At 42.7% G+C, this 10,953-nt stretch overlaps 1 long non-coding RNA gene across 1 annotated transcript; it reads left to right on the forward strand.

The window, feature by feature from the left end:
- The first annotated feature begins 617 nt into the window (after nt 1–617).
- Nucleotides 618–1,068, forward strand: LOC120927676. The gene is made up of 2 exons (XR_005747120.1): nt 618–835; nt 879–1,068. It is a non-coding gene; the product is annotated as an uncharacterized LOC120927676 (long non-coding RNA).
- Nucleotides 1,069–10,953: the final 9,885 nt, after the last annotated feature.

Genomic DNA, 10,953 nt, shown 5'->3' on the forward strand with positions numbered 1-10,953 from the left:
CTAGATCCGACAGGCGTACGTCTTAGTACGCCTTTGAATCTAAGCTGCAACTGTTCGGCGGCCGCTAGGTAGCGTTCCTGTCTAAATCCGCGTCGAGTATGCAAATTAGCTAGTTACGGCGATCCACGAATGTACGTCGGCCCGGCGCATTTTTTTCCGTTGTTTGCGTTCTGCTTTTTCCGGCGTATAGTTAAAGCTGCTGTTCTGAAGCGTACTCAATGTTAAGTATGGCTGTCGTTCCCGCGTACAATTTTGAATTTTTTACGTCGTTTGCGTAAGTCGTTCGCGAATAGGAATTTGCGTAGAATGACGTCACCGCCGTAAGCATTGGCTGGTTCCGGTTTAATTTCGAGCATGCGCACTGGGATACCCCAGGGACGGCACATGCGCAGTTAAAAAAAAACGTTTACGTCGGGTCACGTCGTATTTACATAAAACACGCCCCCATTACATCCATTTGAATTCCGCGCCCTTACGCCGCGAGAGATACACTACGCCGTCGTAACTTACGGCGCAAATTCTTTCAGGATTCGGAAAAAAAAAGATAAGTTACGGCGGCGTAGCGTATCTTAGATACGCTGCGCCCGGCGGAAAGGTATGTGGATCTGCCCCAGTGTGTTTTACCTGTGGATGTCCAAGCCTGGACACAGTTGGCTAGCCATGTGAAGGAGGCCATAGGGACAATGTTTGGACAATGACGAGGAACCAAGACTGGCATCTAAGAGAGGGGAAGTGAATCCCATATACTGTCCCATGCCTGGAAATGTCAGGTATGTTTTTTTTCCCTGGGGCTGTGGGAGTAAAGGAAAGGTGAGTATATTGTGTCTAGTTGGAAGTTATAGGAACCCTTTGCTTTGCCCTGCTTGGATAAATAAGAGGTTACTTTAGGTGACAATGCTGAATAGAGCCCAAGTAGGATTTGTATATGGATGGGGAGACTGATCACTATTGGGACTAGTTGGCCACTAAAGATAGGGCCAGATATTTTTAGAGGCATGCTCCATTTTCCTTTTAAAGGCGCAGAATGTTATGAAGAAATATTTTTTAAAAGCTCATAAAAAAAACCCCACAGATAATCAACCATTTATAACTGCATTTGTGCTTTGTCTGCAGTTTCCTTTTCCCCCCCCCAATTTCCCAGCTTAACCCTTTTAGATATAACAAGTGATCAATATTCATTAGAAGCAGTTTCCCTCTTTAGCATTGCTCTCCAAAGCCGGTCATAGATGGTGGGATTTACTTTCCTTCAGGTTGCAGTCAATATTGATGGGGGAATCCCTCCCTTCGAGCTTTTGTGTTGTCCCGATGGGGGGGAGGAGGGGGAACAGGAAGCTGTCCCTGCCAGGATAACACACAGTGATAATTGCTAGCAGTTAAAGCCACTGGCAAAAATCGCAATGGAAAATCCAACAAGCTGGTTGTACCCAAGTCGATCGATGGATTGACTTGGATACAATCAGCCTGCCCTTACATTGTTCAAATTTCGACCAGTCTTTGCTGAACCAGCCGAGATCTGAATGGTCTATGGCCAGCTTTAGGCTGGATTCACACCTATGCAGTTTTAGTGCTTTTTGCATTACAGAATGTGTTCCATAGGAAACCATGTTAAATGGGCTGTAGTGCAAATCTGAAAAATGCACTAAAACTGCATAGGTGTCAATCCAGCCTTAGGGAAGAATAGTGAAAAGTAGAGATCTGATGGAGATGTGCTATGGGCCAACAGAAGTGATGAGAAGACATTACCCAACTGGAATGACTTGGGTGAATTTCATTCCCCTTCCCCATTAGGTTTTCAATAAAAGGAGCACAACCAGAAATACTAATAACTGTCACAAATGTGTACGTAAATGTACTCCTACCTTTGCAGAAATGAAGGTCTGTGACTTTTTTTTTTTAATTGCTATGCACATAATTCCACTGTTCTATTCAATCTGCCATTACCGGCCACCAATCTAATCAGTATCAGTTGTCAGTTATTCATCTTTTGGGAAAATTGCATGTCATAACCACAATGCTACTTTTGTCTCCAATATTTTTTTATTACTGGTCAATTTCGGAAATGATTATTTTACATATTTATCAATGAATGTCTTCAGAAGCTCATTTATATAAACCAACTTGTAAACTTGTATTTACTGCCATTAATGATGTTCTGCATCCTAGGATGTCTACAGGTAGGCCATACCTGTATAGCTGTTTACATGTTTTACTGCAGAAAATAAAAGGATTTTTAGAAGAATTTGCTATTAACATATAGAGCTAAGTGATATTTTTGTGACTGTGCCTTTTTCTGCATGGAGAAAAGTCTAAACATATGCCCAGGCAATGAGTTTACTATGAATTCTATCTTTGTATCCTGGATGTAACAGGGCTGCGCATAGATATTAATGTTTGCTTTATGTCTATACTACAGGTCTCATCTATCATCAGAATAAGATTTTATAAATATTATATATGTAAATATATAAGAAATTAAAATTTTTATTCAGTTGCACAGTTTTAGGTATTTTTAACTTGTATGACTCTGGCTAAAAGTGAAACTATAAAAAAATATAATACTGTAATATGAAAATAAAACAAATTGCTACCTAGACATAGAGTTCTGTTCCATTTTGACAGATGCAGTTGAGAATGAGGCAACTTGCCAAGAATTTTGTGACAACTATGAGGTGTTTTATAATTTATATTTAATAAATAATCTTTATTTGCCACTAATAAAATGTCTATAAAGAGTTGATGGTCAGCACGTTTTGGGTGTTATGCATATTATGATCCCCCTTTATCAGGGCTTATATTTTATTTGTGCATGTCTGGACAGATGGTTAATACTGGGTTTTAATTCTTTGTAAAAAAAAAAATTAAAAAAAATGATTCGCTTAAAATCTGGCTTTCTCTGGGCTCCACTGGACAAGATAAAGCCGCCACACTTTAAGTACCACTGACCCTTTTGGAATTTCTACCATATTGGAGTCCAACACACCACTGCTCTAATCCCAAAATCTGTTAGATTTTATTTTTTACTGATCTCATGAAAACTAAAATCTGATTGGTTGATAGTGGTTACCTTGCCTTTGCATTGCTGTCCTGAATAAGCCCAAAAGTGCACTGCATAATATTCTTAAAATTGAAACCACTGTTGATTGTTTTCAGTGGCATTTGATAAGCTTATCCCCAGGATCTTGTATCATAGTAATATCTGACCACAGTGACTTTTAATTGGCTTTATAGCACAACCTTCTTTATAAAGTCAGGATGGGGGTAGGCTCTTCAAAAAGTACTTGTCAACATGAAATGCATTTTAAAAGCATTTAGTTGATATACTCTTTCTCTGACAATATACATAACAATAAACAGTGCTAAATTTGGGCAGATTGCAACCTGCAAGTGTAAGATGTTTTGTGGGGTGATATGTGAGATTATACAATCAAACTTTTGCTGCTTACCGTGTAACCTTATCCTTTCATATAATCAGCATTAGATTGTCAAATAATTTTAGGCGCTATATGTAACAACTGTGTTATCTTTCCTTAACAATGTATTGCATAGCACTAGTCCATTGGGTTATGCTGCTACCTTCACAAAATTGGACACTAGCAAAATAGCCATAAGAAGAGCCTAGTATAGCCTCTTCACCTCCTGGTATGCCTCTGTTTTTTTTTTTGCTAGTGTTCTAGGATAACAGATATTATCGGTACTCTTTTTTTTTTATAGTTTTTTTATTCAAGATTTATCTTTCATCTAACACGTTTCTTCAGTGACTGCAGACCCAGGAGGGGCTCATTTTGCAATTTCTGGCTTATGCTTGGTATTGCTATGAAAGCTGTACCCACTGAGAAGCATGGCCAGCCTGTAATGTGTCTGTTGGTACTTGATGCTGCATAAGGCCCTTGTCTAGATACCTATGGTGCATTGTTTTCTCATGCGCAGAGTGCTTTACAGGTCCAGGGCCACAGTGCACGCTGTCTCTGGATAACACCTAGACTGTATATCTGCCAGAGGTTCAAGGACTGTTGGGAGTTGCATATCCACTGGATCCTGCTCCTCTATCACCTGATCTGCCTTGAGGTGCGGAGGGATTGCTGCAGCACCCTTGCTTGACCCCAATTGTGGTGAGTAGGGCTTTTTCCCATATTTTAGAGGGAGCCTGTGTTGGTGAATACCATTCGGTTCCCTCCTAAGGGGTTCATCAACTGGGCTCTGGCTGCAACACAGTTGCAGTGCCCTTTCTATAAGACCTGACACTGATACCTTAGATCGCAGTCCCCTGCCTAAGTTGGAGCACTCCTCTGAGTCTTCATTAACCACTTCCCGACCGCCGCATGTAGATATACGTCGGCAGAATGGCACGTACAGGCACATTGGCGTACCTGTACGTCCCTGCCTAGACGTGGGTCGGGGGAACCCCCCCCCCCGCTACATGCGGCGGTCGGATACCAGCGGGGAGCGATCCGGGACGACCGCGCGGCTATTCGTTTATAGCCGCTCCATCGCGATCGCTCCCCGGAGCTGAAGAACGGGGAGAGCCGTATGTAAACACGGCTTCCCTGTGCTTCACTGTGGCGGCTGCATCGATCGAGTGATCCCTTTTATAGGGAGACTCGATCGATGATGTCAGACCTACAGCCACACCCCCCTACAGTTGTAAACACACACTAGGTGGACCCTAACTCCTACAGCGCCCCCTGTGGTTAACTCCCAAACTGCAACTGTCATTTTCACAATAAACAATGCAATTTAAATGCATTTTTTGCTGTGAAAATGACAATGGTCCCAAAAATGTGTCAAAATTGTCCGAAGTGTCCACTATAATGTTGCAGTCACGAAAAAAATTGCTGATCGCCGCCATTAGTAGTAAAAAAAAAAAAAAAAAAAAAATATATACTATCCCCTATTTTGTAAACGCTATCAATTTTGTGCAAACCAATCGATAAACGCTTATTGCGATTTTTTTTACCAAAAATAGGTAGAATACGTATCGGCCTAAACTGAGGAAAAAAAAATGTTTATATATGTTTTTGGGGGATATTTATTATAGCAAAAAGTTAAAACTATTGCATTTTTTTCAAAATTGTCGCTCTATTTTTATTTATAGCGCAAAAAATAAAAACCGCAGAGGTGATCAAATACCACCAAAAGAAAGCTCAATTTGTGGAGAAAAAAGGACGCCAATTTTGTTTGGGAGCCACGTCGCACGACCGCGCAATTGTCTGTTAAAGTGACGCAGTGCCGAATTGTAAAAACCCCTTGGGTCATTTAGCAGCATATTGGTCCGGTCCTTAAGTGGTTAACCTCTTCAGGGGTTAACTCTTCCTCTAACGAAGAATTCTCAGACATTATGCCTGAGCTTATGAGCAAAATTGTAGCCATGATAGATAACTCAGATCACTCCTGTGTCTGTCTCTGAATTCCCTGAGACTGTATCTGCTTCTGCATGGCCAGGTGAGGATGAACAGGATTGTAGCTTATACATTGCTCAAAATAAAAATTAAGGAACACTTTTTAATCAGAGTATATCATCAAGTCAATTAAACTCCTGGGATATTGATCTGGTAAGATAAGTAGCAAAGTGGGTTGTCAATCAGTTTCAGCTGCTTTGGTGTTAAATTAACAAGAGGTGCACTAGATGGGCAACAATTAGATGACCTCCAAAACAGAAATGATTTTACAGGTGGAGGCCACTGACATTTTTCTTTCCCCTACTCATCTTTTCTGACTATTTTTCACTAGTTTTGCATTTGACTAGGGTAAAGCTCATTACTGGTAGCACAAGGCGATACCTGGACCCTATGGAGGTTGCACAGGCAGTCCAACTCCTCCATCAATGCGTGCCATTGCCAGCAGTTTTGCTGTGTCTTTCAAGCAGAGTCTCAAGAGCATGAAGGAGATTCCAGTAGACACTTAGTTACTCTAAGAGAGCTGGACAGGGCCATAGAATGTCCTTAACCCATCAGCAGGGCCGATACCTGCTCCTTTGTGCAAGGAGGAACAGGGTGAGCACTGTCAGAGCCCGACAAAATGACCTTCAGCAGGCCACTGGTATAAATGTCTGACCAAACAATCAGAAACAGACTAAATTACGTTCGCCTGAGGGCCCAGTTTGGAGGTCTGCCACTGGCACCCTGTGCTTGTCACAGATGAGAGCAGGATCACCTTGAGTATGTGACAGATGTGAAAGAGTCTGAAGAAGCTGTGGAGAACATTATGCTGTCTGTAACATAATTCAGCATGACTGGTTTGATGGTGGGTCAGTGATGGTCTGGGGAGGCATATCCATGAAGGGACGCACAGACCTCTACAGGCTAGGCAATGACACCCTGACTGCCATTAGGTATTGGGATGAAATCCTTGGACCCATTATCAGACCCTACACTGGAGCAGTGGGTCCTGGTTTCTTCCTGGTGCATGGCAATGCCCAGCCTGATGTAGCGAGAGTATGCAGCCAGCTCCTGGAGGATAAAGGAATTGATACCATTGAATGGCCCCCACATTTGCCTGACCTAAATCCAATAGAACACCTCTGGGACATTATGTTACGGTCCATCCGATGCCGCCAGGTTGCATCTCAGTCTGTTCAGGAGCTTAGTGATGCCCTGCTCCAGATCTGGGAGGAAATACCCCAGAACACCATCTGCCATCTCAATGGGAGCAAGCCCTGGCGTCAGGCATGCATACACGCACGTGGGGGCCATACAAACTACAAGTACTATTTTGCAATGAAATTTCAGCAAAATGGACTAGCCTGCTGCATAATTTTTTCACTTTGATTTCCGGGGTGTCTGAATTCAGCCCTTTTGTAGGTTGATGATTTTCATTTCCATCAAACGATGTGGCATCCTTTCCTTCCTAACATATTACCCAGTCTATATCTGTATAGATATTCAGCATATACCGTATTTATCGGCGTATAACACACACTTTGTTATACACCGATAGTGCACCTCGGACTCGGAGGGGAACGAGTGCTGCCGGAATTTACCGAGCCTTCATCTTCCGTTTACTCGGCTCTGACGTCACACACACAGTCCTGCCTCCACCACCAGCATTGGACCAGTGTTCTGTCAATCACAGGAGCTGGTCCAATGCTGATGGCGGAGGTGTGACTGTGAACAGGAGATGATGGCTGTATGAGGAGATGGTGAATCTGCAAATGGGCATCAGGTTGCAGAGGGACATATAGGCTGATGGCGGAGGCAGGACTGTGTATGTGACTGCCGACTCCGAGTGAACAGGAGATGACAGCTGTACGAGATGATGGCTGTATGAGGAGATGGTGAGTCTGCAAATGAGCATCAGGCTGCAGAGGGACACACAGGCTGCAGAGGGACACACAGGCTGCAGAGGGACACTGACCATTATTTTGCTTCTAAGTGGTTTATTTATTTATTTTTACGTTTTTTTTCCTGAAACTTCTCTCTTAAATTGGGGTGCGTGTTATACACCGATAAATATGGTATATTCTTTCCCCATTGAGATCTGATATTATTTTCAAAGTGTTCCTTTAATTGTTTTGAGCAGTGAATTATACAGTATATGCCATCTTCCTTAACCCCATGATGCACAAATGTAAAGGAACTTAGAGAAGTCAGTCTGAAATTAAGTCAAGAAATCATATATTAGATTTAGTTTAGGGTTGCTCTGATATGCCCTAAAGACAATCCCATCGTTTTAGAACCTCACACTCTTCTCACTCTGTATAACTTCTGGTGCAATGTAGTTCTTTGAAACGTATCACCCCAATGTTCATAATTTTTTCTAGAGCTGCTCACTGCTCCTTCCATTTTCTGCTGCTAGATCAGCCAGAGCAGCCACCTGTGAATGAGGGAGAGTTTGACCACACCCCCATCTCTACTTGCCTACCCCCTTCATCTGCCCAGGGAGACGCTGCACAGCTGTGGAAGAGTCTCCATTGGATGACAACTTCAGGCTTCACACCATGCACTAGACACACTGTACCAGAGGGAGAAAGCCAAAAAGTAGCCTTACGCCTGCCCCCCCTGGAGATCAGGTCTGGTAGGGGAAGCCTGCTTGTGCCCCCTTATTGATGGTTCTATGGAGGTGCTAGCAATATTTTGGGGGGTGCTAATAGCATGCCCAAGCACCCTCCAAGCTCTGGTCCTGATTGAATGGTACTTCCATTGGCTTTGTATCTTTTGCCTGAGATTCGCTGTTTCCAATCACAACAATATACAGGGCTGTGCGCTCACAAGTGTCCTCCCAGAACAATAGGATAGCAGACCCACAGAATATGCATGGTGTCAGGTCCACAAGAGGTTAATGACTATTGTCTGGACACAGGTGCACTTTAGGGTTGAACTTCATTATATTTTAATATCACCACACAGGTCAACTGTAAAGTTTAAGTCTAAAGGGGTTAGAATTTTACACACAATACTTACTGGATAATTGGGGTTCATGGCTATAAAACCCATCTACCCCAAAGGAACATGCCAAATTCCCTGTACCTCATTACATTACTGTGGAGCGAGAATTCAAACTCTTCACAATGGGGGCCACATCCTATATTTTACATATATTCATATGAACAAATTAAATGACTTACTTGGAGCTTTTTTGTAGTCAGCATGATTTGTCACTACCAGCACCCTTGTCAATGAACCCTCATATTACCTCAGAGTGCTTGCTATCTAGATGCTCCATATTACCCTGCACACGCCCCTATCTCTCAGTCCCCTGGCATTTCACACACCTTGGCATTGTGCTCTTCTTTCTGGAAGTCAGGGACTTACCCCCTTCCCAAACACCTAGCACCCTTTGCCAGCTCCTCCTCCCTGCATTACCACCATCCTTGCCATCCAGGTTTCCTAAATACATCAGTCATCACTCCCTTCCAATATTTGCATTTGTCATGCAGGTCTCTTCTGCATTTTGTCCTACCCATCTCTTTCCTCTTTTTAACACCTAACTTTTACTGTTTCCCCTAGCAGTCATCCTCCCATGCCGCTATGTGCTCATGATACAGTTTCTCCTGCTATTGAGCCACCCTCATTTTAACTCATGCACCATCTCACTTCCAGAACCCCCAATTCCCTACCTGAACTCAACGCACCTATGCCACGCTCTCCCAGAACAACTGCGGTGGCATCCAGACCAATCACAAGCAATTGTGCATTTAAATCCCAGGTGCGGTATGCTTGGATTGATACAATCTCATGTTGGCACAACTAATGCATTTACATTCTGAGTCATGGCCATAACTGCTTGTGATAGCTCCAAAAACTTGGGCCTTGTTAGAAATAGAAACCTGCCACTAAACCTACAACTGGTCAAGATAAAAAAAAAAAAATTAACAGTTTTTAGTAAGGTCTCAATTTTGGACAATGCCACAAACTGTTCTGGCCATAGCTCAATGGGTACAGAATTAGCCTGATTTACATACTGTATCTAATACATGCCAACTTTTTGGCATCTATCACAAGCTGCTCTGGCTGTGACTCATAGGGTAAATGGGAATTGCACCATCTCACTTACAAAACCTCTAATCTGTACTTGGGCACATGTAGATGGCGTTTTACATAGTAGCCAGAACCCCTCCAGTAATGAACTTGGTCTGAGCACCCACCAGTGGTGATAGGGTTCACAGTATGATATCAGCTGATTTCTCATACACGTCTTATACAGTATACCTCTGTTTAGCTGTTTTGCTGAATGTAGTGAAAAGTGTCTTAATAGAAATCCAGATGCTTTGTACTGTGCTTGGAAAAAATGTTCCTATTCATTTCTGTAGCCTATCTGTATTCTTATACTTGCTGGCAATGCTGGAAAAAAATATATAACAAAACAGAAGATTTGTGAGGGACCAGAGTAAATTATCACCAGGCTGTACGATTTCCAAAATGCATGCTTTATTTTTTCTATACAAGATGCATCAGTTCACAGTGACATGTATGAAGTAATACAAAACTTAACAATACAGGATGACTTAAAGCCCAGCTTCAGGTTTTGAAGAAAGGGTTGGGACTTTAATTAAGGTGCGTCACCACCAATGGATAGTACGTATCACATACAGGGCCGATCCTCCCTATAGGCTCATTATGCAAGCCGTCTAGGGCCCCGCAAAGCTGCGAAGGGCCCCCAAAATTACTAGAGGCCCCGCCTGGTGAGAAGTCATTTTTGCCCCCTCACCCCGCTTCTAAACTCGCTGGCTGAGTCATTTCCGACAGCAGAACACCCCTCCCCCACTTCTCAACTTTCTTTAATGTGACATGTCACTGTCGTCAGTGCCCCCCGCTTCTCATTTTTAATGTGCCATGTCATTTTGCTTAGGGCCCCAGGAAGGTCAGGATCGGCACTGATCACATATGAATCCAATGAAGACTCATGCATACAAAAGAAAATCCAACTACTTTTAGCTGATCTCCTTGGAGATAAAATCGATGTAGCTACATAAACTACAAAAATGGTGCGAGTAATACCAAACGGTACCAAAAGCAGTCATAAAAACATGTAGCTAAGTATGATACTGGTATAAAAATGTGTACAACGATTCCACTGCTGAATCCAGATGAGGAGAGGTTAACATCAGTCTGTCGGCATGTAGATGTCCCATGAAGGGAACTATCACAACTCCCAGTGGATGGTTGTAGAATTCCAGGTTGATAGAGGGAAGTGATAGAGGGAAGTGTAACAGCCCTTGCGTGTGGCAGATAGTAAGGACCCGCCGGCATGCAGATATGAAGGCACAGCAAAGGAGCCCTTCAGATGGACATGGCAAGCCCTGACGGTGTCCGTGACGTCACCGGATCTCCGACGGAACTCCCTGAAGGCCCAGAAGATTTTTATCGATCAAAAAAATTAAAGATTAATCGATTAATTAAAAGTTAATTTGCACAGCCCTAGTTTTTATTAAATGGCCTTAATGGTGAATAGTAAAATATTAATGTACATCATGGTTACAGCAATATACATAGTATAATATTTACATGATAGTAAAAT

This window comes from Rana temporaria, chromosome 2 (assembly GCF_905171775.1).
Source record: "Rana temporaria chromosome 2, aRanTem1.1, whole genome shotgun sequence".
In the NCBI taxonomy this organism is placed as follows: Eukaryota; Metazoa; Chordata; class Amphibia; order Anura; family Ranidae; genus Rana; species Rana temporaria.